We start from the raw sequence: 27,172 nt of genomic DNA, 5'->3' as shown, positions 1-27,172 counted from the left end.
TAAAGCATTCCTAATAATTTTACACTAGTAATTCTACACTTGTAAACACGAAAGACAGCTTATTTACTTACTGTTTAATTCTTCCACCTGCAGAAATTTATTCCTTATAAACATGTCTTTTTATAGAGAGTATTGAAAAATATCTGTAAATTTTGTAAAATGTGTTGTGCCTAAACTTGAACCCTATGAGGCAATTTGTTTTCCAATTAATGAAATTTCGTTGAGAAAAATAGATGGATAATACTGCATTATCTTTAAAGAAAATACCAACCTCCTTTGATAGAAAACAATGTCATTTGCAATCATGCTGTGATCACTCAAACATAAATTAAGTGGATATTTTTATAAGTGGTTATCTAGGACTTTTCTGAATCGTCAGTGAAAAGATGTTAATCAATTAATTTCAATGTAAGTACTGTACATTCAACATTCTTTTTAAAAATATATATTATTTTTGACATGCTCCAAATTAATATGTGTTATTTTTAATAGTATATCAATCCTTTATTTATACAGCGTTGATAATGATATCATTTTTACCTTAAAATACACGCACACATCGATTAGCTCTTAGAATATTTACTTTTAATGGATATTTCAGGTTTTCATTCGAGAATTGAAACTGTCAATCATAGATAATTGAAAAGAATAATTTATATAAGTTTAAAATTTCTTCATTTGAATTTTAAGTACAAAAGATATTTTAAAAGATGTAAGGGCATTTATTCCGAAGTTGGTCGTTCCCTTAGTTTTCGATAAAAAGCGTAATAAAAGCTAGGAAAATTTTAAAAAGCATCAGTTTTTAGGTCCGCTTTAAAAGGGTAGGGTAAAGTAGAGTAAGGTAGGGATAAGTAGGGTAGATTAGGGTGGTGTTAGCTTGGGGTTCGTGAAGCTGGGATCCATTTTGTTAAAATTAATAGACTGTTAATTCAAGTCTCTGCGTAAGGATACGAACTGAAGTGTGTCTGTACACCTGTAGTCACGAAACACTTCTCTCCGCTTGCCTAATAATTCCATGATTATATCCACTTATAGAAAAAATAAACACAAGTTTCGCTCTCCTTACGTATTGTCAAGCACACAAACGAGGAAATTATCCATTTCTTCCCTGTAAATTTTCAAAATTTTTCTGGAAACGAACGATCAACTTCGGAACATTACCTGGTGGGCGCTCTACAATTGAATCGCCACTGCTCCAACGTCATTTTGTTGTTGAAACTTAATTAATATGGTGTGTATAATTAATGAGAGAATTAATATTGCCTCATACTTATTACATTACCATATATTTACTTCAATTACGAATTACGCTCTATAAATTCTTTTAGATCAGATTTCATTTTACTGACAAGATAGATGAGTAAAATTAGATTTTTACTTCATGTTAAAGAAAGTATTTATTTGGGAAAACTTCCCAATCCACGCTGCAGCTGCGCATCTATAATTAAGGTTACTTTAAAAGGATGTAGTACAAAATTTTTAAATTTCACGTCCCACAGTTATACTGGCTAGGCTAAAGGAGACGGTGATGATGAGAAATGAATGAAAATGGTGGAATGAAGAAAGTGGGAGGAAACGTAAAACCCCGACAAAACCTCGTACACGGTGTTTGTCCACCGCAAAGCTCACTTGGCGTGAGATGGGACAAAACAAGGATCCCATGCACCAGAGGTGAACGCTTTACCACTGAGCCACCGTAGTCCCAGGGTATAATACAATAGGAGTAGAGTACGGTTGGGTTATCTTAGAGTTAGAAAAATTTGAACGCGTATTGCCAAAATCAATCGAGTGTAGTTTCTTGTGTCCGCGTAAGGATACCAGCTAAAGTGGACATTGTAACTTTTGCCCGTTTTTTATGTTTAAATTGTCGGAGAGTAGAGCCAGAAAGATATATACAGGGTGTTTCAAATCAACACCGACAACGTTTGGGAGGTGATTCGTGACACCATGATAAGATGAAAAGTATGGACCAAACTAGGTGCATAAATGCTTTCTTTCTGAGTTATAGGCGGAAAACGTGAAAAAATGAACATAAAGGTCCATAGCTCCAATAGTATGCGACCTACCGTAGTTGGGTCAAGACTTCACTTAGGAACTATCCAAAAATACATGTTTCAGAATCCTGAGGTACTCACACAACAATTTTTATAGAGGGACTTTGGCTATGGACAAATAACTTGAAGTACTCACCAACTACATCTATAAAAATTGCTGCGGAAGTACTGCAGGATTCTGAAACTTGGATATTTGGATAGGAAACATACTAGTTCCTAAGTAAAGTATTGACACGACTATGGCAGATCCCATAATTTCGGAGCTATGGACCTTTGAAGTTCATTTTTTCATATTTTCAGCAGCCTATAAGTCCGAAAGGAAGCATTTGTGCACCCAGATTGAAAAATGGTTAAATGAAATGAAATGAAAATTTTACTTTTCATATCTTGGTGTAGGAAATCACCTCCCAAACGTCGTCGGTCTTGTTTTGAAACAACCTGTATATGTATGGAACTAACCTATATTTGTGCCATTCTAGTTTACAAAACCACAGATTTGTAAAATTTACTGAAGAAAATTAGCGGTTGGTCCACTTGCGCCGTACATTACCTAAGTGCATTACCATTCATACTTATATGTAAAAGCATTTGATTGACTCTACGGGCTCTGAATGAAAAACTAATTTTTGGCCAAGATCGGAACTTTTTTATGCATTTTTTATCATTCCTAAAATTTTTGCCCAAGATCGCAATTTTTGATCCATTTTTTTTGTATCATTCCTAAAATTCTTCTTTTATTTGATCTCGTAAAATACGTGGTTTCTGAGAGACATCTTAATGTCGTAGAATTTCACTTTTTATGGCGAATGAAGCGAGAAATTAAGTAAAATGTTTTGGTTAAGATTTCGTGGTTGCCTGTTTTAGTAAAGGAGTCATGTAAATGCAACGAAATAACAAATGATGGCCTTCGTGTAATAACAATAGTGACATGCAATGCAAAACGCCAAGAAAATTCTAGAGCTCTCTTCTGGCTATATGGTTAGCGTATGGGTCTTTGGCGCGGGAGACCCAGGTTGAATTTCCTGTGGTTGTTCATGCTGTTTGGATTTTATAAGCTGTACATCTGTATCTCATATATTCCCTGTGATAAAAAGGAATGTTAAATCCTAAACCAACTAAATAAATTCTGTCCATAATTTTCATTCTCTGTTCGTTCCTTCTATCATATCTCTATGATTCAACAGCTCTATCTTAATGCCGTTCCTACAAGATTTTTCTTCTCTTCTTAATTTTATTTGCCAAAGCCCTAATCGTACTAACATACCTCTTTTCTGAAATCAATGAGATGAAGCAGTGTGCAGATTTGGTGAGATTAAAGATGAGTAACCCGCAGATGGTGTTGGCATTAAGACGTCCACCCAGCTTGAGGACAATTAGGGAGCTATTTAGAAGAAAAAAAAGTAAATAGTGGACTCCAGTTTAAAATGTAGCATTAACTGCTAAGGGAATCAATGTACTGTTCACATATAATTCCAAGGACATTGGTACCACATTGTGCCCTTGGTCCCTTTAGGGTTGTCGCACTAGGACTTTAGTTTTAGTTTAATAATTGTATTCAATATCGCTTCTTTTCTTTTCTTACTATTCATAGTACTTTGTCATAAGCCTTGTGTTTGACCCAGCTAAAATTTCTCTTTCTTCTCCACATCCACATTTCAAATACCTGAAATGGGATTTCATTACCTAGGTGTAGTGTCCATTTTTTTCACCGGAGAGTAGAATGATCCCCTTGAAATGTTCCGTGAACAGTTATTATTATTATTATTATTATTATTATTATTATTATTATTATTATTATTATTATTATTATTATTATTATTATTATTATTATTATTATTATTATTGAGGATAAAAAATCCTAATTGGGCATTTCTAGGATTGAATAACCGAATGCAAAATAGAAAGCTGTTATTTTAATCAGAATTAAGAATCGGAATTCTGACATGGAAACAGAGAACTGATATCAATAAAGAGGTAACTGTTTACATTTCGGCCAATTCATTTACTTGGAACAGTAAAGGCAGTAATCTTTGCTCTAACTGCCCCTAGTGCATGCAGTGGCATGTTTCTGAACTAGTGTATTAAGTGAGTCAAAACTTGATGTATTTTACTACAAAATGACACCAAAACCATGTCTGTAAGATACATGAATAAATCATTATGAGTTTTCAAAGTTGTAAAGTTCTTTTTGATACACCCTGTATCTATATCTATCTATCTATATCTGTAGATAGATAGATAGATAGATAGATAGATAGATAGATAGATAGATAGATATAGGAAGGACTTATCCTATATATATCTTTCAAAATTAAACTTGACAATGAGGAGGTTTACAAATGTTTATCACTCAATATCTGAAAAGAAAAGCTCGGTTAAGGCTCTTGTAAACATATGGATATGTATCATTCACTATCTTTCAGCTAACAGCATTATTCAAAACTATAATTCTTTCTTTAATGAGTATATTTGGATTGCATTCTTTGTTTGAATAAGTTACTTGCAACAACGAGGCGAACATTAATATTTCGTATCTTGGCATAAATTCTGAATCATAAGATTTGAGCATCAATGATTCCTCTCCCCCCACCCCCCGAAACTTGTCTCAGGAGACAATGATTTGTAGAGATAATGGCAAGTCTTTGCAACGTGGGAACCTGACATTATGTTCAGCTACAGCTCTGACCTCTTCTGGAATGCTAATACAGCCTCCCGGCCAAGGCAGGCTTTATTATGTGTCCGTTTCGGACGAAACGTTGTGATTACCCGACAGCTTTAGAGTGTTAAATGCTGTGTCCATCGCCCGTGGACTATGGTTAGAGTGAATGAAGGTACACAAAGAAGCCTCAAACAAGAAATTAAACTCTGGCAACCGTATAATTCTGGAATATTGAACTGAAGACGTTTTCGCTTTGAAATAATAAGAGTAAAAGGAAATAAGCAAGACATTGTGGCAAAACATTGCTTGATAAGTTTATATCGCTTTCCTTACATTGTTGCTGAAAGAAAAAAGAATAACAAAAACAGACGAAGAATTTTGTGCAGTTTTGTTTACAGAAACACTGCTTTATTTCAAAGATTGTGTATAGTTATCCATATGCATTCAAAGAATTGAATAAAAATTATTTCCCTCTTCATTTGATTTTCGTGAAAAGAAACCACTTTCTAATATAAATAAAATAAAGAGTTTGTGTGTATGTGCTATGTGAGGCCTGGGGATCAGATGAGTGGACCGAGAGTTACCAAATTTTGGTCACGGGTACCTTGGTTCAGGCCCCAGACCAACACAAAGCTTTTTTTTTTTAAAAAAATCGAACTAAGGGGTTTTGGGATGGGGGGGGGGGTTCCTGAACATGTAAAAGTAGTAGAAAATGACCGATATTAGTGTCAAATTCATAGTTTTCGCGGTCGCCGAGATCAATGGTGAAACTCCGATTGTATTTACTTTCAAACTCACCCCATTCGGCTGCGGACCGGGGTCACTGGGGAGGATACCGAGACATCCTAAATGACCGATATTTTAGTGTACAACCGTGTACAATCCATAGTTTTCGCGGTCGGTGAGATCAATATTGTGACACTTCAATTAGCGATGACTTTCAAAATCAGCTACCATTGTATGCAGGCTGGGGGGTCATCTACTGGGGGAAAGGTTACTGAGACATGTACAAGTTATCCGAAATCACCGATTTTAGTGTCAAATCCATAGTTTTCGCGGTCGCTGATTTGAATGGTGACACTCCTACAGGCGTTGACTTCCAAATAGAGCCCTCATACGCTGAGGGCCAGAGGCGTTCTTTTTTTTTTTTTTTTAAATCGAATCAGGTGGTCTCAGGGGGACATTTAGCGGGATATGTAAAAGCAGTAGCAAATGACCGATATTTTTTACTTTTCGTGTTCACTTTGTTTACATACATATTTTATATGACCTATGTGGAGAATGAGTATTTCAGCTGGTAATCAATAAAACGAATTATTATATAGTAGTGTGAGCATGTCAAACTAGGTACCTCAAGTGGGCCGAACATTCATCAGTGTACAATAATGCTGTTTAACAAGAAAAAAGTCATTCTCATATTTAATGTATTTAAAACGTAATTAGTGTAACATTGTAATACTGTAACTAGCTGAACATGCGCTCTCTACCAGCGCATCATTCACATATGAGCATGAATCTCCTTGTCATTCCTCACAACATCTGTATATGTCCCTTTACAGACACAAGTGAAGGACGCCTTGATAAAAATCGGCAAGGGGTATCATAAAAGGGAGATTTTTTGGATTATTTTTTCAATACCTCGCACCGTTTGCAAGATTTGAGCCTACGTCCGGTTGAATTTTCTAATTCATATATGATCAGTGTTTTCTTTCTTCTTGCATGCAGTATGTAATAAGCAAATACATTATACATACAATTCATTATGTTAGTGATATAAGGTGTTCATTAGGCAAAGCAATCCAAACAATGAAGATTCATTTTAAACTGGAGAAACGGTTTTCTTTCGTGTTTCATTTTCATTTGGTGATGCAAAAAACGTCTGTGGGATATACTACCCCCGTATATAATTGTGTGATGTTGGAATGTAAAACTGGTAGGATATAATGCTTTACTTTTTAAAAATTTCAATACTTCCAGTGTACTCCTTTAAAAAAATGTAATAAAGAAATAACGGCCATTTTTTAAAAAAATATATTTAATTAGAACTAAACAATCTACACAAAATTTGCAATCGATCAGTGAAAACAGCATCTTTCTAGAGCCCATGGTTCTCGAGAACTCACTGTCGATAGGATTGGCCACAAACATATAAACTTTTCTAGCATTTTAATATATAGATAATACTGTAGTGTAACATCTATGCGAGTTAACTTTTACTTTGTGTTGTAATAGTATAATTAATAGAAATTGTAGGGAACAAAAAGAAATCTGGTTAGTGGATGGATACAGAACTATTATTTTTTCCCCCGATACCTAGCACCTTTATCCTGCAACACCTTTCGAGTGTTTGGTGACATGTTGCTCACACCAGCGATCTTGAAAACGAAGATCACATGCATGTCTGTTAATCTGAAAATCGCTAAGGATTTGCTCCTTTTCATAAATGAGAAAAGTTGTTCACGCTGATACATACTACCGAACATGGAAAACACGTTCGATGTAAATTTACGGGTTTCTGGAAATCGCATTTCAAGGAATGTGAGCTTATCTGTGTTGACGGTTTGAGAGAAGTTTTGCTCCCTGTATGAGACAATTCCGGACACCATACTACAGCAGGATAACGTCTGGTCACATGTACCCTGAAATGTGCAAGCCTTCATACACGAATGACGGATTCTATTTCGTAGCCTGTAGCTCCTCTTTGAACTTTTGTTTGTCAATTCTTGATCATTACAATTCTCTAGTAGACAGTGACGGCGTCTTGTGCTTTCACATATAACCAGCATCGCTGGCGATTTTTTTTTTTTTTTTTTTTAGAAGCACATCCAATGGTTTGTTGATTCGATGTGATGACGTATAAATGTTTTGATTACAGTATTCGGAACGCTTCACGCCATATCTACTGATTTGTTAAGGATACAAGTATTGCACAGTTATGAATGTCTAATATTTCTAGATAAATCATACAGCGAGTCTGTGTTCGTTGCTTTCTGAGTGATCAAACAGTTCAGTTAGAATACCACGAACATAACTGCTATAGAAACATCTCCTTTACATTGAGAATTTATTGTGCATCCCTGAGGAATATAGTGCAATAAGTAAAATCAATTACAGTATTGTTCCCATAATCCGAGCGCCTCAGAATATCCAGCAAGTGTTTCGTGTGTACTTTACATACATTTCCCCTGCTCTTGAGTCATCTATGCACTTTATCGCTTAGTTCGTTGTCAGAAGCTGGATTGAAAGCATATCATGGCATTTGTACCCGTCTTATGTTATTTTTAAAACATAATAATTTAGTGTATTCGCTTTGGGTCCTAAAAGTTCATTTTTATTTAGTTATTATTATTTGTTAATATCTTACTTTAAAATGAGTATGTACTGTTAAAATCATTCGAGTTCGTAGAACCCACGGCAGTGATGTAACTAAGGAGGGCGCCGGATTGAGGGGGAGGCACACAACTAGGCAAATATTTATTTTCAGTGTAAGGCAAGGAAAGGAGTTTTAATAAAGATCATTAAAAAAATTCCTCAGAAACTTAAAAGGACAATGAAAAAATTGAAATAAAATGAAATCTCTGAGTTTTACGTCCAACTGTTATGCCGGCTAGGCTAGGTCTAAAGGAGACGGTAATAATGAGAAATGAATGAAATGGTGGAATGAAAAAAGTGGGATGAAACGGGAGAACCCCGAGGAAACTCACCTACACGGTGTTTATCCACCACAAAGTTCACTTGGCGCGAGCTGGGATCGAACCAAGGACCCCATGTACCACTCTCTACCACTGATCCACCGCAGCTCCTTAAGAGAACAACGACTCACCAACATTAGGATCATACCCATAGAGCATAAGTTAGCTTCAAAGCTATCTTTTGAGGACATTGTATAAACCTTTGTAATCAAAAGAGCCAGCAAAGTTAAATTTTAGTTCCAGCTTTTTGCAATGAAATTAAATCTTTGAGTTTTACGTCCCACGATTATGCCGGTTAGGCTAAAGGAGACGGAGTTCCAGTTTTTTGTGTTTCCATTTAACTCACATATAATGCTCGAGACAACAGCTTGACTGTTTGTCATAATTAAATATTCTATTACAAAGCAACAGACTGTTGATTTATTCTACGTATATGCAGATCCCGATACAATTCCAAAAACATTGCGATTTGCAGTTATGAAAAGACTATAAAAATATATTAAGCATGTTATTATTAGATTTGGCAATGAAATACTAACTAGTTTGGTGTTTTATCTTGTATTATAAATTAAATTATGTACTACAATTTTGAAATCAACCTTTAAAAAAATGGAATAGGAGAATTACTATGTGATGCTAATATCAGGTGTAGTCGGGAACCGTTTTGGTTTGGTTGGTCGGGGGGGGGGGGGTACTAAGGCAAGTTCTAGCCTAACTGCGTCGCTGACCCAGGAACGCCTTAATCAAGTTTCTATTATTTTAAAAGTAAACTGCTCTTGGAACTCGAACATGGTTCTGGAATGTATTAAGTTCATATTCCAAGAGATCACTGTATAACTTAAAATAAGTAGGATGTTATTTCCCCAAAACAGTTGGTTTAATTGAATACGTAATATTTATTTCTGTCAAAACTAACTTTCACGACTTCCATTTACTAGTTTTCTGTAGTTTTCTGAGGATACTCCCGTTTCCTCCCCGCATTTTAATGCTACCAATTCATCTATCATCATTCACTTGCCTTAAGAACCTGACTTACTAAAAATAATACAAAATTTACGATTTTTCTTTTACTTGTTTTTCATAAGTAAAAGGAGATAATGAAATGCAACTTACCACAATCATAGATAATGTTATTCTACAACAGAAAATATGGACCTCAAGAATTTTCAGTGTTGCCATCCATAGAAATTACAGTGTTGCAGTGTTGCCAGAATAACAACTTCCCCAAAATCTAAGTTACGGCAGCGACTAGAGGAACGAACTCAACTGCATTTGATTACATATCATGTTGTCTTAGAGTTCTGTGAACTACTTTTTAAGTAATAGTTGTATTTAGTTTCTAATAAACAAAACAGTTTTAACATACAGTTATTAGAAATATTTACAGTTATTAATGCTATTTAAAAAGTAGTTCACAGGATTCCAAGACAACAAGATACGTAACCAAACGCAGTTGAGTTCGTTTCTCTTGTCGCTACCTTAATTTAGATTTTGGGGGAAATGTTATTCTGGCAACACTGTAATTTCTATGGACGGCAATACTGAAAATTCTTCAGGTTCATATTTTCTGTTGTAGAATAACAATATATATGATTGTGGTAAATTATATTTCATTATCTTCTTTCACTTATGAAAAACAAGCAAAAGAAAAATGGTAAATTTTGTATTCTTTTTAGTAAGTTAGGGTCTTAATCATGTGTGACCCTTAGCCTAACTGGCATAATTGTGCGACTTTAAACTGAAGGGTTTATTTCCATCTACAAGTTTAAATTCGTAGTTTAGTTTTCAGGCATAACCAGGCGACGTGTTGGAAATACTTTTTTTCCCCATCAGTGTTCTTCCTGAAAGGAAGAGGAAAAAATGAGGGAGGGAATGATATCAGCAATAACCAAGTGATTCCTTTTCCAATTTTCCGCGCAATTCTCAAGCGCCAAACGATGGAACGAAATGGATATCCGATTCTTCGCAATGTTTCAGAAGAGATTTGGCGCGTAATCTCTGGACAGCTCTCGATCACTTCGGGAATACCAATGACGTATGTGTGTGGAGTCGAAAGTTGTTGTCACAGACATTGATGCAGCTGTTCTACCGAAAGATTATCCAACGTTATCTCCGCTGTTCAGAGTGACAGCTAGAACAACGTTCGACCAAATCATGAACACACTTAATGAGAAACCATGGATTAGACAGAGATTATTAAAAGAGACGCCCTGTACTCGATGAACAGAGACAGGACAATGTGTTCGTGACATGTGATTGAAAGGGTCAATTTTGATATAATATACAGAAAGGGAAAAACAACATATATAACATTTACTTTATCTGCTCAGGTGCAGGCATGTTAATATTGGTAATTGCTATCACGACAACTTCATTATACGGTTGCAAGTACCTTTGAGAAACGACACACCTGGTGTTTTCGTAATTAAGTAACACATTCTAGTTCAGTTTTCCTCTTTTGTTTTTAATTTTGCCTTATTTTTCTTAATTTGGAACACATTCATTTCACAGTACTTCAGGCACAAAACGAAACAGTTGAATCCCTGAAACAGTTATAAATTACTCGGCACCATACTCAACATGCAGTTGGTTTTCAAGTAATTTTATTTTAATATTGCTACGACAGTGAATATATAACAATTTCATTTCAATAATTGTTGATGAAGATCCTATAATTAAAAGAGGGAAATTATCATTCTAGACTCTAATAATAATATAAATAATCACTGTTTTGATATTCTATATTTTATCAATAACAAATTACATTTACTAATAAATTAAGACGGAATTTCATAAACATTCAATAAGTATACATTTACATGGGTCAATTCATATATGAAATTGCATATGTCATTTATAAAACAAAAAAAAAAAAAAAAAAAAAAAGAAGAAAGAAAATATGTATTTTAATTATGCATTAAATGGATTAGAGAGAATAATCAATAAATAAATGTTGAACCCTTAAGCAGAAACAATCAAATCGATCGTCCCAATCTATAAATTTAACATGAAAATAGTGCACGTTATTTATTGATATTTGTTTATTTATTTTATTGATATTTATTTTAAAGCTAGTACAGTGGTTCTCAACCTAATTCCTATCACGACCCCCATTTTATCACATCCTCTTGCTAGCGACCCCCTTGTAATTTCTGATTTGTAATAAGCTTGTGTGAGATTTTTAATATACCTATTGCAAAGATCTCACGATATCCATCTATAATAATGGAGGTTCTATAATAATATAATCCATTTCTTAAACTTCATAATTCCCTTAAATTTGATCCATATGATAAAAAATAAAGTGATTTCTAATTCTTGTTTTTAAAAAACTTGGACAGTTGTTAAAAGAGGTATTGAGTGTTTTAATTTTCGGGAGGCCACCACTTTGAGTTATAGCTATTGTGGATTACTGTTTTCAATTTTAATTATATCTCAATATGCAGGTTTTATTGCATTTTTCTGGTATTTCAATATGCAGTTCTCATTAGTTTCATATCGTACCTCTTTCATTTAAATTGATTTTTAAACAACTCTGCACCTGTTGAAAATGTTTAGTAGAGCTATTTTTTGTTGTTCTTAACAGTGTGTATACAAATAAAAATATGCCTATCAGAACAAAATTCAAAATAATATTTAAAAATATTTTCCGGTATTAGATTCTAATTATATTTATCTCTTCCGCTTATCTTTTCGACTCTCAGGTTGAGAAGCCCTGCGCTAGTAGACTTACATAGTATTTTTGTATCTATTCGTTTTCTAACTTGATTTCCTTCATTGAATATGATCAAATCCTAACGGAATATTACACTCATCCATAGGTAAAGCTGAAATAAAAATACACCCTGCTAGGCAGTAAAAGTAATCACACACTAGAAGTTTCAATTTCGTTCGGTAGACGTCACGTTGTGGAGGATGTGTGCTACCATCTAACGACGGAATAGTAGAAAATGAAATATGAGTTGAGTTGATTTTGAGTTTAACGCCCCTTTCAGCAAAGAGACTATATGAGACGTGGACCCACTGACTAATGTGGAATCCGAACCACATAAGCTCCCACCGGGAATCAAACCCCGGTCTCCCATGTCAAAGGACCCATACCCCTAACCGCTTAGCCACGAATGAGTTCAAAATGAAATATGGATACCTACTGTTTTAGCCACCATTACTCGTGAAGAAAAGATGAAATAAAGTTTTACGTCCCACGATTATGCCGGCTAGGCCCAACGGAGACGGTGATGATGAGAAATGAATGAAATGATGGAATGAATAAAATGCGCGGAAACGGGAGAATCACTAGAAAGCCCACGCCACGTGCATGGTGTTTGTCCACCACAAAGCTCGCTTGGGGCGACCTGGGATCGAAACAAGGACCTCATGCACCAGATGTGAAGGCTCTATCACTGACTCACCTCACCCCGTACTCGTGAAAATGTTAACTGATTTACTTTAATGAAATATCCTAGAAAGAGCCTGCATCACTGAATTTAACCATAGCAATAATATATTAGAAGACAATCATCAATACAAATTAATATTTCTATTTGTAGATCTGAAATTATAGATCTGGCGTCTGGCAACACAAGAAGAGTCACTGGTTAGGAACTTCTGTTATTAATTATAATTAGCTCTTCTTTAATGCTTGTTGTTATTTTAAACCCATTAGATTGAAAAATAAAGCAAACATTGCTTTTACCCCACTCTTACTACGTAAAGTGAAAAAGATAACTGATATTTATTTAAAACGGAATTTTTAATGTTTCAAGTACTTTATATTTGTTTTTGAGATGACAGGAATTCCGTAATACTGTGTGCACATCCGTTTATAGTTCTTTTTACAAAGCTTAAGTGCTTATGTAGTTAGCGAAGCCATTATAGTATGGTAGATGGATAATTTCCATGTATCAGATCGTAAGCCTGCTTAATATGTGTGAGCCTTCCTCCAGTGACTGACAGTTATTATACGGTAGAAGTGCATAATAGCCATATTCAGTGTTCAAGTAAACAAACTCGCTGGTCGTGTTGCTACGATCTTTTGTGAGACGTGGCTTGTATTGTTCAAGTGAGCTGTAGGCCCATACATCAAAAGGAAGGAACATGTTGAACTTGGTTGCATATGTTACGAGAGAAGATCAACCTCGTCAGACAGGCAGCTCGCCTACGTTCAACGATCATAATCATGATAAAAAGAAAGGCATTATAAATAATTATGTAATTATGTTAGAAGGAGATATTGAGTAATTATGATTGGATATACCGTATATATTGAAATATTGAGTTACTCATGTAATACAAGGCTGGACAACTATGCTTCTTCAATTTAGTACTTGTTTTCTTTCTTTCTTTATTTTTTTTTAATACAATGATTGGAGAGGATTCGTAATTGTTTGTCAATCTAAACGTGTAATTTTACTTGTACAAGACTTCTACCTGTCACGTGGATCACGATATATCGAAGATCTATGGATGAAACCTAGATTGGACGTAAAGCTCTTGGTTACAAAAACGAATAGTCAATCCATTACGTTCATGTTTTCTACCACATGATGAATGATACTGGATGTATTTTTTTAAATAGAGAAATGAATTGCTGTTTACCTTATTAATATTTCTTCCATTAAGTGCTCTGACAGAGTTTTCAATTTAAATTACATTTGTTGCTAATAATAAGCACAAGAATCTAAACAGCTGCAACGACAACGCAGTGACAGATTCCTCATTCCAACTATAATTCCTCATTTCAAATATAAAGGGTTGCAAGTTCGATCTTAACCTGTTGCATTTGTGTTCTTTGTTTCTTTCTTTGTTGAAATCTAGCGTTTTTCAGCACTGAGGCTATATGAGATGTGAACCTACAGTTTTAAGGCTACACTAAGAAAAATCCGTTATCTGGACAGCGATGTACAAATATACGGAACCCTTATGTTTACTACGGAAATCAGTACGGAGCATACGTTATCCATATGATACGTACTTTTGCCAGTTAGATGTTACATCATGCCTTTGCACGACGTATGACATCTAACAGTCTTCCTTATATTACATACGTCAGCTAGATGTATGTGAGATTCTGACCGCCTATATACAGTTAGGGATGCATTCGAGTCGAGTCGAGTCGAGATTTAAGCCTGTCTCGACTCGTCTCGAGAAAATGTTGTCTCGACTCGTGTCTCGACTCGAAAATATGTTTCTGTCTCGACTCGTGTCTCGACTCGACAGTCTCTGTCTCGACTCGACTCGAATTCGAGTCGAGACGTCTCGAAATTCGAGTCGAGACAAAATGTACGAGTTAAAATATACGCACACATCAGCCAGACCATCATGACTACCTACCTAATTGTCAGTATGTCGACTTTTGGCATGGATAAAAACGGCGACACGTCTTGGCATACACGCAATGATCCTTGATAGGTCGCTGGAGAGAGCTGGCACCACATGTGCTCACTCAGTCACCTAATTCCCGTAAATTCCGGGAAGGGGGGCGATGTGTTCTGACGTCACGTTCAATCACATCCCACAAGGGACATCACTCAAATGTCCGGCTACAATTTCAATGAAACTTTTTTTTTTGCTGATAGAAGGCATGTATGCATCATTACTTGTGATGACAAATTTTTGCCATGGTGCATGTTTTCTATTTTTTTAAATAACTTTTAAGAGTTGTGATGTGGTTATTAGAGATTACCACAGAAGTCCCTTACTACCCTTTGTAAACGGAGCGTTAATGAAGAAAAGTGAAGAAAAACCATGTGGATACATATAAGTCCTGGGGGGAAGTCGTATGGTAGATATGACCTTGATGGCAGCCATCTTGAAATCCGCCATTTTGAATTAAGGTCAAGTTTTCAAAATGGGAATAGGGTAATATGATACATAATTTCGGGCTAGAATTTAATTAGAAAAATAATGGTGAGATTAGTTTTAAGATACACCCATTTGGGGGAAAGTTACCGGCATATTAATTGTTTTTACTTACTGTGTGCGTAAGACCCTTCTTACTTTCGTCTCAAGACCTGTAAATCGATCGCAACGGCAGAGCCCGGTTTCGCACTAGTGTTTAGAAATCTTTAAACTCACTTGAGGCAATATTTGTGGATTATTGTATTGTATTTTGCCTTTAATTAAATTTGAACCCACTTCATGATCTTGTGTAAAGTATCACTAAAAGAGAATTTCTGTTTTTATGGAGAACGTAAGCATAGCAATTATAAAAGGTGAGTAAGGTGCGTATGTATTTATAAGAAAGTTTATTTTACGAGTCTTTTGTGGTTCCGCCAACCTATACTTTAGTTGTTTTTTTTTTTTTCAAAATACCCATATCTCATAAATAAAAGAGCTATTATAAAATCTCTTACCACTATTCTTTAATACTTATAAAATTTTATTTATTGTAAAAGCACTGGCGAGATATTTCTTATCGCCCACTAAAATTATGGTGGAGCTCCTTCGTAGCTAACGGTTAGCATACTTGCCTTTGGCGTGGGAAACCTGGGCTTGATTCCCGGTGGGAGTTCATGAGGTTCGGATTCCATGTTAATCAGTAGGTCCACGTCTCACATAGCCTCGCTGCTGAACGGGACGTTAAAATCAAAATCAATTCAACTCAAAATTATGGTTTTGACTTTATTATGATGTCATTAGTTTAAACGCCCAACTGCCCAGTAATTATAAACATTGACTACATTATAAAATTGTAATTTGTGACGACTAAAGTATCAGAAATTAAAGATTATTCTTTGGGTTTTGGAACATTTTGAAAAACGTGAAAAACTGGTACTGCACCGATACAACACACCTTTTGGATTTGTCATTGTGTAAAGTGATACAAACTAAAGAAGAATTACAACTTTATGAAATTGTATTAGGACTTATTATTTAGAAATAAACACCAAATAAGTGTAATAGTTCATATCCGTATCAAATACCAAGTTTATGATGAATCAACTACACAAAGTAGGATCCAAAAACGCTCATTGCAATTTGTTCCATCCTTCAGTCGAACCAGGAACTGAAACATAAAGAGTGACATTTTCTTTTTAAAGATACTTTGTCCAGCTAAGTATTGTGAAGGTTTATGTCAGTAGAAGGAATTGCATTCCATTATACAAGCGCAATTTCACAACTTTATGTACACATTACTAAATATCGAACACCCTTGTCCATATGATTAGCGTACGCGTCTTTGGTGCGGGAGACCAAGGTTCGATTTCCGATGGGAACTCCTGTGGTTCTGAACCCACGTTAATTTGTAAGTTCACGTCTCATATAGCCTTGATGCTGAAAGGGACACTAAACTCTAATCTAATACTAAATACAAATATTTAAAGAAAAATGATGACGCACCAAGATGACGTGAATTTGGCTATCAAATCCATTTTGTGTTTTAAGTTATTTTCTAGTAGTATTTTTTCTAGGCATCCTTTCAAAAGACAGTGATGCAAATTTCGTAACTGCGAATTCCTGTTAGAAGCCATGAAATTACCCGATTAGATGCAAAATTTCCCGTCCACTAAAATAGATACCGTAAATTTACAATATCTAACAATAAATAATTTTGAAAAATATCGCTTTCGAGGGAAAAAATGAAGTGAAATCTTTGAGTTTTACGTCCCACGGTTATGCCGGTTAGGCTAAAGGAGAGGGGTGATGATGAGAAATTAGTGAAATCGTGGAATGAAGAAAGTGGGAGGAACGGAAGAACCCCGAGGAAACCCACGCACACGGTGTTTGTCCACCACAAAGTTCACTTGGTACGAGCTGGGATCGAACCAGGGTCCCCAAGCACCAGAGGTGAACGATCTACCACTGAGCCACCGCGGCCCCGCTTTAGAGGGGCCATGACGTATAGTTGAACTCATTCTCGTAGTATGAAAGGCATTATTTATAATTATGCATGATAGGATCACAAACAAAATTTAAAAATATTATGTGCATTTTCTTTTAACAAACATTATATTGTCTTTTATGGTGTGGAAGGGAATGTTATGTTCGAAAAAAAAGTCCTTAACACGATTCTTGTTGCTACACACTGCATGTTTCTAGCCACAGAAAAGATGCAGCGATAGGTAGGCTATTTTTCAATTGCTTTACATTAGCTTGATGTTTCAAGTCTTTTGTGTGTTTCTGAAGTTCACTTTTACCACAAAAGAGCTCAATATTAACATGTCTTACATAGCTTTGGTTCGATTCTCAACACGGACTGCATCTACCCGTTAAATTGTGCATCCGAAAGGCACTCTTTGTTAAATCTCGCTTATCACCGCTCATCTTAATAATATATATAACTTCACCTCGAAGCAAATGTTGCATTTCTCTCTTTCATCCTAACACAAAACAAAACTAACCACAGCTGTGACACGAGGGAGCTATTTCGAAAAGAAACAAGCTATGCTTCATAGAGATGTGTACCAAATGATAGAAGTATAAAGTATTGTTTTCTTTCCTGTTTATTGATATCACTTGGTGTTCTTAATGAGTTTACTCATTAGTTTAGAAAGAGTATATATGGAATTTGGACATATGTTGTACGTATTCTCCTGAGAAATTGATGAGACCAGAAAATTATAAGGACAGATGGAATAGGTTTAAGCGCATCTACGTGACTTTATCAAATATTTATTCTCCATAATGGTAACACGCGGAAAACTTGGTATAAGCCTACTTTTATCTTTGCCTCCCTCTGTTAGCTGTTTTGTATCATATATATCGGATGGTTTTGATATTTCTTCTGATCATTAAAGCAACAATGGTACCTGTGTGCGTGCAGAAATGCAAAAGCACAAGGTAACTTCCTATTTGTTTTGGAAACAACAAACCCATTTCACGTGTGCGAGAGAAATTGAGCACAGCGAGATCGGGTGTTTACTCACGGTCAGTTCGCAGCAGGAGTCCATGGTAAAAATTTGGCTATCTCGAAAACACTCGCAAAACCTTACAAATACAAAAGACTGCGCTTCAAAGAAAGTTTAGACACAGATGTTTCAATTTTCTTTTAGCATCGTTCTTCAGTAAAAGAGTCGGTTCATTGTATTCGAAAAGGAAAAGGGAGAAAGGGTGAATTTATATTTTATGTGGGGGGTAACGTTGTAAGTAGTATAAACAATACATACCGCTTCCGACTCTGTACGCATACACTAGCCGCGGAGTTCACACACACACACAGAATCAGAGTCCCACACACCAAGGGTGAGAGCTGTGCCACTGAGTCACAGCGGCCACGGGGCTAGGTCGAGTCCACTTTACGTTCATAGTTTCTTAGTACATAAATGTTACGATTATGAAATAGATTTTCCTTAATGAGCTGCATAAAAACAAAAGCTTTCGAAATGCATTAAACAATTAGCTCGATTTGAGTGTGAACTTAAAGTTATATCAGAGTGTAAATACGGATACGCACCAAAGCTCGAAAACTTAATACACTATTTCTCCTATATAGTCAGCATGTATCAAGCAATCATTCAGCTTTCATTTGAGAGGATGGAAATCGAAGGCCCCTGAACAACTATGTTACTAATGTGCGGAATGTATTTATCTTACAGTGAACTGCTTTGATGCCAAGTGGCCTAACTCCAAAATTGAAATTTTCCAGGAGTGAAAGTTGAAGTTCAATATCTCATGAACAATCCATATTTCTTTTATGTTGGGAACCAAAACCATAACTACTGTATGTAGTTCATTGTTTTATAACTTAGTGTTTACAAAAATCCTTTTCAAAAAATACCTATTCATAGAAGTGGATGGTACTTATCTGTACTAGTTCTTGGCATCCAAGCAGTCCATTTATTGTAATACTAGCTTAATATACCCATTCTTCGCATGGGGGCTGTATTTGGAAGTCAACACCTGTGGAAGTATCACCATTCATTTCAGTGACCGCGAAAACTAAGGATTTGACACTAGTATCAATCAATATGGGCTATTTATACATGTCTCGGTATTCCTCACCCGCTGACACCCGGCCCGCATACAGTAGTAGCTGAATTTGCAAGTCATCGCTGATGGAAGTGTCACCATTGATCTCAGCGACCGTGAAAACTATGGATTTGACACTAATGTCGATCAATTTGGATTACTTTTACTACATGTCTCGCTAAAGGCCCCCCTGAGACCCCCTGGTTCCAATTTTGACAAAAACGCTTCGCCTTAGACTGGGACCTGGACCAAGGTATCCGTGACCAAAATTTGGTAACTCTCGGTCAACTTGTCTGGTCCCCAGGTCGGTCCCAGTAAACGTCCCCCCCGAGACCCCCCTGGTTCGAAATTAAAAAAAAACGCTTCGTCTTGATCTGGGGTCTGGACTAAGGTACCCGTGACCAAATTTTGGGAACTCTCGGTCCACTCGTCTGGTCCCCAGGTCGCACAGACAGACAGACAAACACACAAACAAACTCTTCATTTTATTTATATTAGATAAGATATACTATGTAAAATAGTCTCGTATCATAATATGTGATGTACAACAAATGTTATATTATATATTATCCGTAGCTCGTGATATGCTGCAACATATTAAAGCCTCAGAATAGTTGGGCAAGCGAATAATCCAGAAGTTACGTAACCCTATTGCGTTCATGGGAACGAAAACACAATAATTATAACTATGCTAAATTACTATAGACTACCAACTGCTCATTCAGAGAATTTATGAAGTTCACTCTATCGCAATAGTTTTATACAAACTAGATTTATACTACGGATAATAGTTTTATACAAACTAGATAATCAATTATTATTATTATTATCATTATATTTACAGTACAACCAAATACAACGACATTAACTATTAGTTCTAATTAACTGAATTGAGCTGAAAATTAAATCTTGATCTTTAAAGATTAACTATTAATTTTATGCGTTCTGTACCTTTCTGAAGGAATAAAAGCTGGAATTGGTTTCAAGGCTGTTTCTGAGTGAATACTTTCTTCAAAATAATATTAAAAATTATAGAAAGATTTTCGAGACATTCGAGTCGAGTCGAGATTTTTAAGAGCCGTCTCTACTCGAAAATTCGAGTCGAGAAATACGTTTGTCTCGACTCGTCTCGAATTTTACAAAGTGTGTCTCGACTCGAATCTCGACTCGAATTCGAGTAGAGTCGAGTCGAGATTCGAGACATGTCTCGACTCGAGCGCATCCCTATATACAGTTTTTTTTTCGTTCGTACGGAAAGTACGTTTATTAGCAACACTTATACGGAAATTATGTATAAAATATACTTTTTCAGCTATACGTTTGCTGTGCGTTAAGTCCAAAAACTACAGGATTTACACATATAACTTACATTTTTACGTACTCCATACACGCTTTTTTCTCAGTGTAAAACCGAACCACCGTAAAGGTTCAAACTTTAATGATCTCTCACCGAGATCACGGAATAATGTGCACGGAAGGCGCACGCGTTAACCACTAGAACAAGGTAGAGGGGTTCCAATGTGCTTGTATGAGTAACATAGTGCTTAAGGGCTTTCCCGTTTTCCCCTCTTTTATCGTCATTTCCCGGATTATAACATTTGAAGTATATGCTTCGCAGTCTTGGTGGACAACATCGTGTCTCTGGGATACCTAGGGATTTTCTCGTTTCCTCCCACATGTTCATTCCATCTTTCATAATTATTCACTTTCATTAAGCATTTATCTCCTTTAACTTAACGGAGCATATTTGTGGTGAGCATATCTCAATTTTTACGTTTCATTTCTTGAAGAAAACAATGATAAAAATGAAATCTTTCAGTTTAACGTCCCACGATTATTTCCTTTAACCTAAGGCAGACGTATGATTAAGGCAAGTGAATGATGATGGAAAAATTGGTGGAATGAAATGTGGAAGGAAACGGGAGTACCCCGAGAAAACTAACGAACACAATGTTGTCTACCTGGTCGGAGATCGAACCAAGGACCCCCGAGCAGGTTGACATCACTAGTGTGTACTAGCCACATTGTCACGAGAGAGCTTTAGAAATAATAATAATAATAATAATAATAATAATAATAATAATAATAATAATAATAATAATAATAATAATAATAATAATAAACATTATACTAAAGAATATTTCAAAATGAAGAGATGGGATAATTGGATACGTTATGAGACACGAAGAAATTGTATTAGCTATGGAGGGAAAAGTACCTCAGGGAAGGCCGCGTTTGAAATATACGGACCATACAACGTATAATGTAGAGAAGAAAAAGTACGTAGAAATTAAGTATGGTTCAAAACAACGAAGAGCGGAAAGCTGGGTCAAATTAATCAAAAGATTGCTGACTTGAAGAGAAGAAGAAATTAGTGTAAAATAATTTTAAAATATTGTAATTATTCTTTTGGGCAACACTAAAAAAAAAAAAAAAAAGAAAGAAAGAAACAAATGTAAGTAGAGAACGATACAATTCATATGGATCTTTGTGTTGTCAGTTCATTCTACTTACGTTTTCCAGTCACTGAAATACACACTCTTTGAGCTTCGCAGTGAAAGAGAATATCCACTGCTTAGCAGAGTAAGGTGACACTTTTTTCTACTTGGGAAGATTCGCGGAAGTGAGATGCAAACTCATTATTTATCTGTGACTTTTTGTGCCAGTTGTTTGTGCAGTGGCGGAAGGATTGATTGGTAACCGAAGAACAGTAGTTTGACTCCTTTGAAGAAGAAATGTCGTCCCACCCTTCATCTTTCTTTGTCACATATGGGAGCTATTAGAAGCCTTAGTGAAGTCTTTTTGCTTCTTTTGATTCCCTCCCTTTCTTCATGTCAAAGGGAGCATGTCATGACAGACAAGACGTGAGGGAGGCCGTGTGTCAGTACCAAACACAAGAAATGTCTTAATGCTTTTTTCTTAACTCTTTGGTACAGTTTGTACTTTTGGCTGTTGTCCAAAAGCGCCCCTGCCAGATGCTCCATCAGATTTCTCTCTGTAGCTCATCTATTACGCAAACGTTCTGCTTGATTTAAGGAAAAGCACAGAACGTCTTCTCCATCCGAGAGCGACAAACGCAAATCTTGTTAGCACGCTTGTTAGGAAGTTACTAATAAAAAAATAAAAAGAATGGAGAAGAGCAAAGTGTTTCTAGTGTGGACTGTACTGAATCATCTTGTAACCTATTCGCATTTGACGATTATTACTCCGCGAGTTACAAGAAGTTTTCACATAGAGAACAGAGGTTACTAAGTTGTCATTTGCGGAAAAATTCACACCATTCTTTCTATCTTCTTTTTTTCTTTAACAAAGAATTTAAAAAAAAAGATCAAAAGATCGCGATCTTCGCCAATAATTAGTTTTTGAATCAGGGACCACATAATTTTTCAATGGCCAGTAAATCGGAATTTCCATATTTTCTACGGAATAAACAGATCATATTGAATTAAGTGATAGTTTTGGTTTGGCTACACTATATGTATTTTTTAAGATATAATCTCATTGAAGACAATTTTTTGAATAAAATACATTGGATTTTGGATCAAGTGCCACACAATTTTTCAATGGCTCCTAAACCTAGTTTTCGTATTTTGTACGGAATAAACACGTCACACTCGGTTTTAACTGATACTTTGTATTAACTACACTATATGTACTGTAGTTCTAGGCCTAAAAAAAAAAAGAAAAAAAGAAAAAAATGATTGAAATGTATCTTTGGATCTTTTGAGCCAAAAGGTTAAAAATGAACGAGTTTGTTGATTATAGAAAAGTTTGTCGTTCATGAATTTTAGCAAATCATTATAAGTACATGCTGGTGTTGTCAAAATTCTAGTAATTCATTATTAGAATATTCGAATTCTAGATTCTTCGAATTTTCGAATAAAGAATAATTGCTCGAATATTGAAAGTGAATGTTTGTATTTTGGAATATCGGAATAACAGCAAGAAAATTATTCTAATGACGAAAATTAGAATTAATATGGAATAATGTCAACAGCACTCGTTCATTCCAGAGATGGCCATTTTACGATTGTGGCTCACTCGGCTCATGATATCTAATTTCAGTAAAACTCAAGCTACCTCAACCTCGCACTCACTACACTCAATGGGACTCATGCTACTTCAGCCTCGCACTCCCTAAACTCAATGGAACTCATGCTACCTCAGGCTCGCACTGAGTAAACTCAATGAGGCTCACGCTACTCAAGGTTGTACTCATTAAAGTCAATGGGGCTCAACCTACTTCACTCTCGCACTCATTAAAGTCAATGTGGCTCACGCTACCTCAGCCTCGCACTCCCTAAACTCAATGGAACACATGCTACCTCAGGCTCGCACTCAGTAAACTCAATGAGGCTCACGCTACTCAAGGTCGTACTCATTAAAGTCAATGGGGCTCAACCTACTTCACTCTCGCACTCATTAAAGTCAATGTGGCTCACTCCCTGCCTTGCAGTCACTAAACTGAATAAGGTTTAAGCTTCAGCCTGACATTAGATCGATCTCGGGCTGGCTGTCCTGAATGAGACTCATGGCAGCCCAATCTCGCTTATTAAGCATTGCATTTGGGGTTATCAAGGGCTCTGGTTCATAACCCTCAATGGGGATCCCATTAGTTCGTGCTCGCATTAACTACTCTCATTGAGGCTCTGGCTATCCGTCCACTAATAGAACTCGCAGTCACATGGAATTGCGCTTATTTACTGAGCAGTACTTGAAGGGGTCATGGGTCATCGGGCTACTTGGGTAACAGTCTTTGTTCGGGTCATTCAGGTCTGGATCTCGCTTCTCAAATCTGGTCTGACCCGGTGATCCGGAGACTCAGTCAAACCCGATGACTCGAAAGCAGCCGAAGTATCATCTGTGCAGGGTTTACGGCAGAATTTCATGATTTGTTAATGATGTTCACTAGTCAAGCTCCAAAATTCATTTGTTTGATTTCCGGTCTGGCATTTCTTAATCAAGATCCCATGTCTTGAATATTTCCAAGACATTCTTTCATGTTAATTCGTTTCTCCATATTGAAAAATAATGTGTGAACAAAAACTATATAAAAATATTCAAGAAAACTTCGTAGCTATTAAAAAAGTATCAATTTCGTGGTCAGAGTGGAGTAGTTTGTTCACAATTTGCAGTTTTTGGTTGTAAGTCGGCAAACTTTAAAACAAAACAAACAAACAAACAAAAAATCACTCACTTGCAAATTACTCCGAAAGCATTGACTTCGGACTTGCGGTTCAAAAGGACTTTTTTTTTAAATTAGTTGTACTCCTTTGAAGGAATAGGTAGAATTACCATTAAAGAAATGTGAAGTGATGGATGACAAAAATCTAAATTTGTTGAAAATATTTAAGTTTTTAGAGTCAGGGGATCCGTTACATTCGAGGGGATCAAACAGAGAAACGATAGGAACCTAGGAGGAAAACAGGACGAACGAGAGAATGGTGTATGGCAGGGTTGGGAGTATAGTCATAAATGTTTGTCACAAGTTCAAACTCCAAATTTGACTTCCGTCATCCATGTTCTTGTTTACTTACCAGCACAGCCTCTGCATACATCAGAGAGCTCTTAAGTCTCTTATCTCGTTTGGTTGGAGGGTGAAAAGCAACGATGATGTGATCGAGTATTAAGTTGGATGTGACTGCCTTTAGATCATAGGAAGAACTGTGAAATGAAAATCTTTGGTTTGAGTTTATTGTTTCTTTCAGCACCAAAGCTGCACGAGATGTGGACCTACAAGTTAATACTTGATTTTAATTTCGAGGTTTCCCGCACCGAAAGTCCCCGTGCAAATGGACGTGTTATCTCTGTCGAGAAAAAGACATGAAAACTTTAGTCTGTAATAGGTGTATACGATTTACAAATGATATGGCGCTTGTTGTATAATCTGAAGGAAAATCAATGGATGTTAGGAATCTTGAGGAAAGGCTGTGAAGAATATGGGATGAAAATAAATGTTAGAAAGACAAAAGCCATGGTGACTGAAACGAAGCGGTCGGTGTCAAATATAGAAGTAGTAAGGGAGAAAATAGAACAGGTGACTAATTTTCGATACCTTAGTAGTATTACTAGTAATGATATGAAATGTGAACGTGAAATAAAAGCAAAGATAGGAATGGCGTAAGAAGCCATTAGGAGGAAGAAAATATTATTTTGTGGGGCTTTGAATAAGGAGTTGAGAAAAAAAGACGTATAAAATGCTTCATGTGGAGTATTGTACTGTACGGTTCAGAAACATGGACATTACGCAAAAATAATGAAGAAGCTTTCAAAATGTAGGTGTGGAGAAGAGTGGAGAAAATTAGCTGGGTAGACCGGAAAATGAATGAGATTATCTTAAAAATGGTGGGAGAGAAAAGAGCAAATTTAGATATTGTTAAGGAAAGGAAGGGAAACATGTTGTTACATTAGTTAAGAAGAAACTGTATCATGCGGAACGTGCTAGAGAGTATGGTATCAGAAAAGAGAGGGAAGGGCGAGGGAGATTACAATTAATGGACGATATCAAAACAGAAAAATTGTGCATGAAGAGGAAGAGGTTAGCGGAAGTCCGTGGAGCATGAAAGTTTCTCAATTGCAGCAAGTGACTTGCCAATAGTGGCAGAATACCTATGATGATGATGATGACGACGATGATGATGATGATGATTATAAACTACTTTGTGTGAAAATTAAATTGTTTACACAAATTAATGAACCAAACTTTATAGTCTTGAAACTTAATTTCAATTTTTATATCTAGTCACGAAGGCTTAATAGCAAAGCGCTCGCTTCTAGTACGAAGGGATTCGTGTTCGAACCTAAGCTATGTGAAGTATGTAAACAATATGTTGTTCGTGGTTTTTATTGGTGTTCTAATGTTTCTCAAAATTCAGTTTACTGTAGGGCTAACCATTCTTCTCTTTTCACTCATTAAAAATTTTGTCATTCACCTCCTTTTATGCAGACATGAAGTCCATTCACTTGAAATTTTATCTTTCACTTGAAATTTTATCATTCACCTTCTTTCATGCAGAGATGAAGTCCATTCACTTGAAATTTTATCATTCACCTTCTTTTATGCAGAGATGAAGTCCATTCACTTGAAACTTTGTCATTTACCTCCTTTTATGCAGAGATGAAGTCCATTCACTTGAAATTTTATCATTCGCCTTCTTTTATGCAGAGATGAAGTCCATTCACTTGAAACTTTGTCATTCACCTCCTTTTATGCAGAGATGAAGTCCATTCACTTGAAATTTTATCATTCACCTTCTTTTATGCAGAGACGAACTATTTTAAAAGATATATTTCACGAATAAATTTATTTCTTTTATTTAGTTAACGAATTTCCGGCTAGGGCCTCTAAAAGTCAATTTAGTTTGAAATTATAAACAATCTATAACAATAACAGTAACAACAATGGGAAAAAAGTGCATGAAAACCGGCCAGAGACTATATTTAAACGTATTATCCCAGCATTCGCCTGGTGCAACTGAGAAAAAAGCCTGAAGAAACCTGTTCGTCCAACGTATTCGAATCCGTGAAATTCCAACTTTGAAGCAAGAAAACTAACTATTAACTTATTCTCTTTCGGTAATTTCATTTACATACTTATATGCATTTCACATACGAAAGGTGACTCATGAAGAAGCACTGAGTTTCAGTTCACAAAGTCCCTGATTCGATTCTATCTTATAGGCGTTTGAACTGGACATTATTTTTGGTGAGATTTTTCAGGGTTCTCCCGTTTTCTCTTTTCACAGCTCTTCCATGTGCTTCCCTACTTACAATAAGCTTATAACCCTGGTACTTATACAGTTCATTCGTACCCTGCTTTAGGGTCTCGAGTTCAAAACTTATTCTAGAAAAGCAAA

The 27,172-nt window shown here is 35.9% G+C and overlaps 1 protein-coding gene across 1 annotated transcript in view; it reads left to right on the top strand.

Moving 5' to 3' along the window:
• The first annotated feature begins 316 nt into the window (after window positions 1–316).
• The window catches only part of LOC145666310 (uncharacterized), a 741,735-nt gene continuing 714,879 nt past the window's right edge, over window positions 317–27,172 (top strand). Inside the window, exon 1 of the mRNA XM_081733400.1 lies at window positions 317–408. The gene's annotated coding sequence lies outside the window, so the exon portion shown is untranslated. The remainder of the gene's footprint in view (window positions 409–27,172) is intronic.

The sequence above is a fragment of the Thermobia domestica genome, chromosome 12 (genome assembly GCF_964235325.1).
Source record: "Thermobia domestica chromosome 12, izTheDome1.hap1.1, whole genome shotgun sequence".
Taxonomy (NCBI): Eukaryota; Metazoa; Arthropoda; class Insecta; order Zygentoma; family Lepismatidae; genus Thermobia; species Thermobia domestica.
Note: the sequence above shows the minus strand (reverse complement) of the source record. Positions and strands in the feature narration are given on the sequence as shown.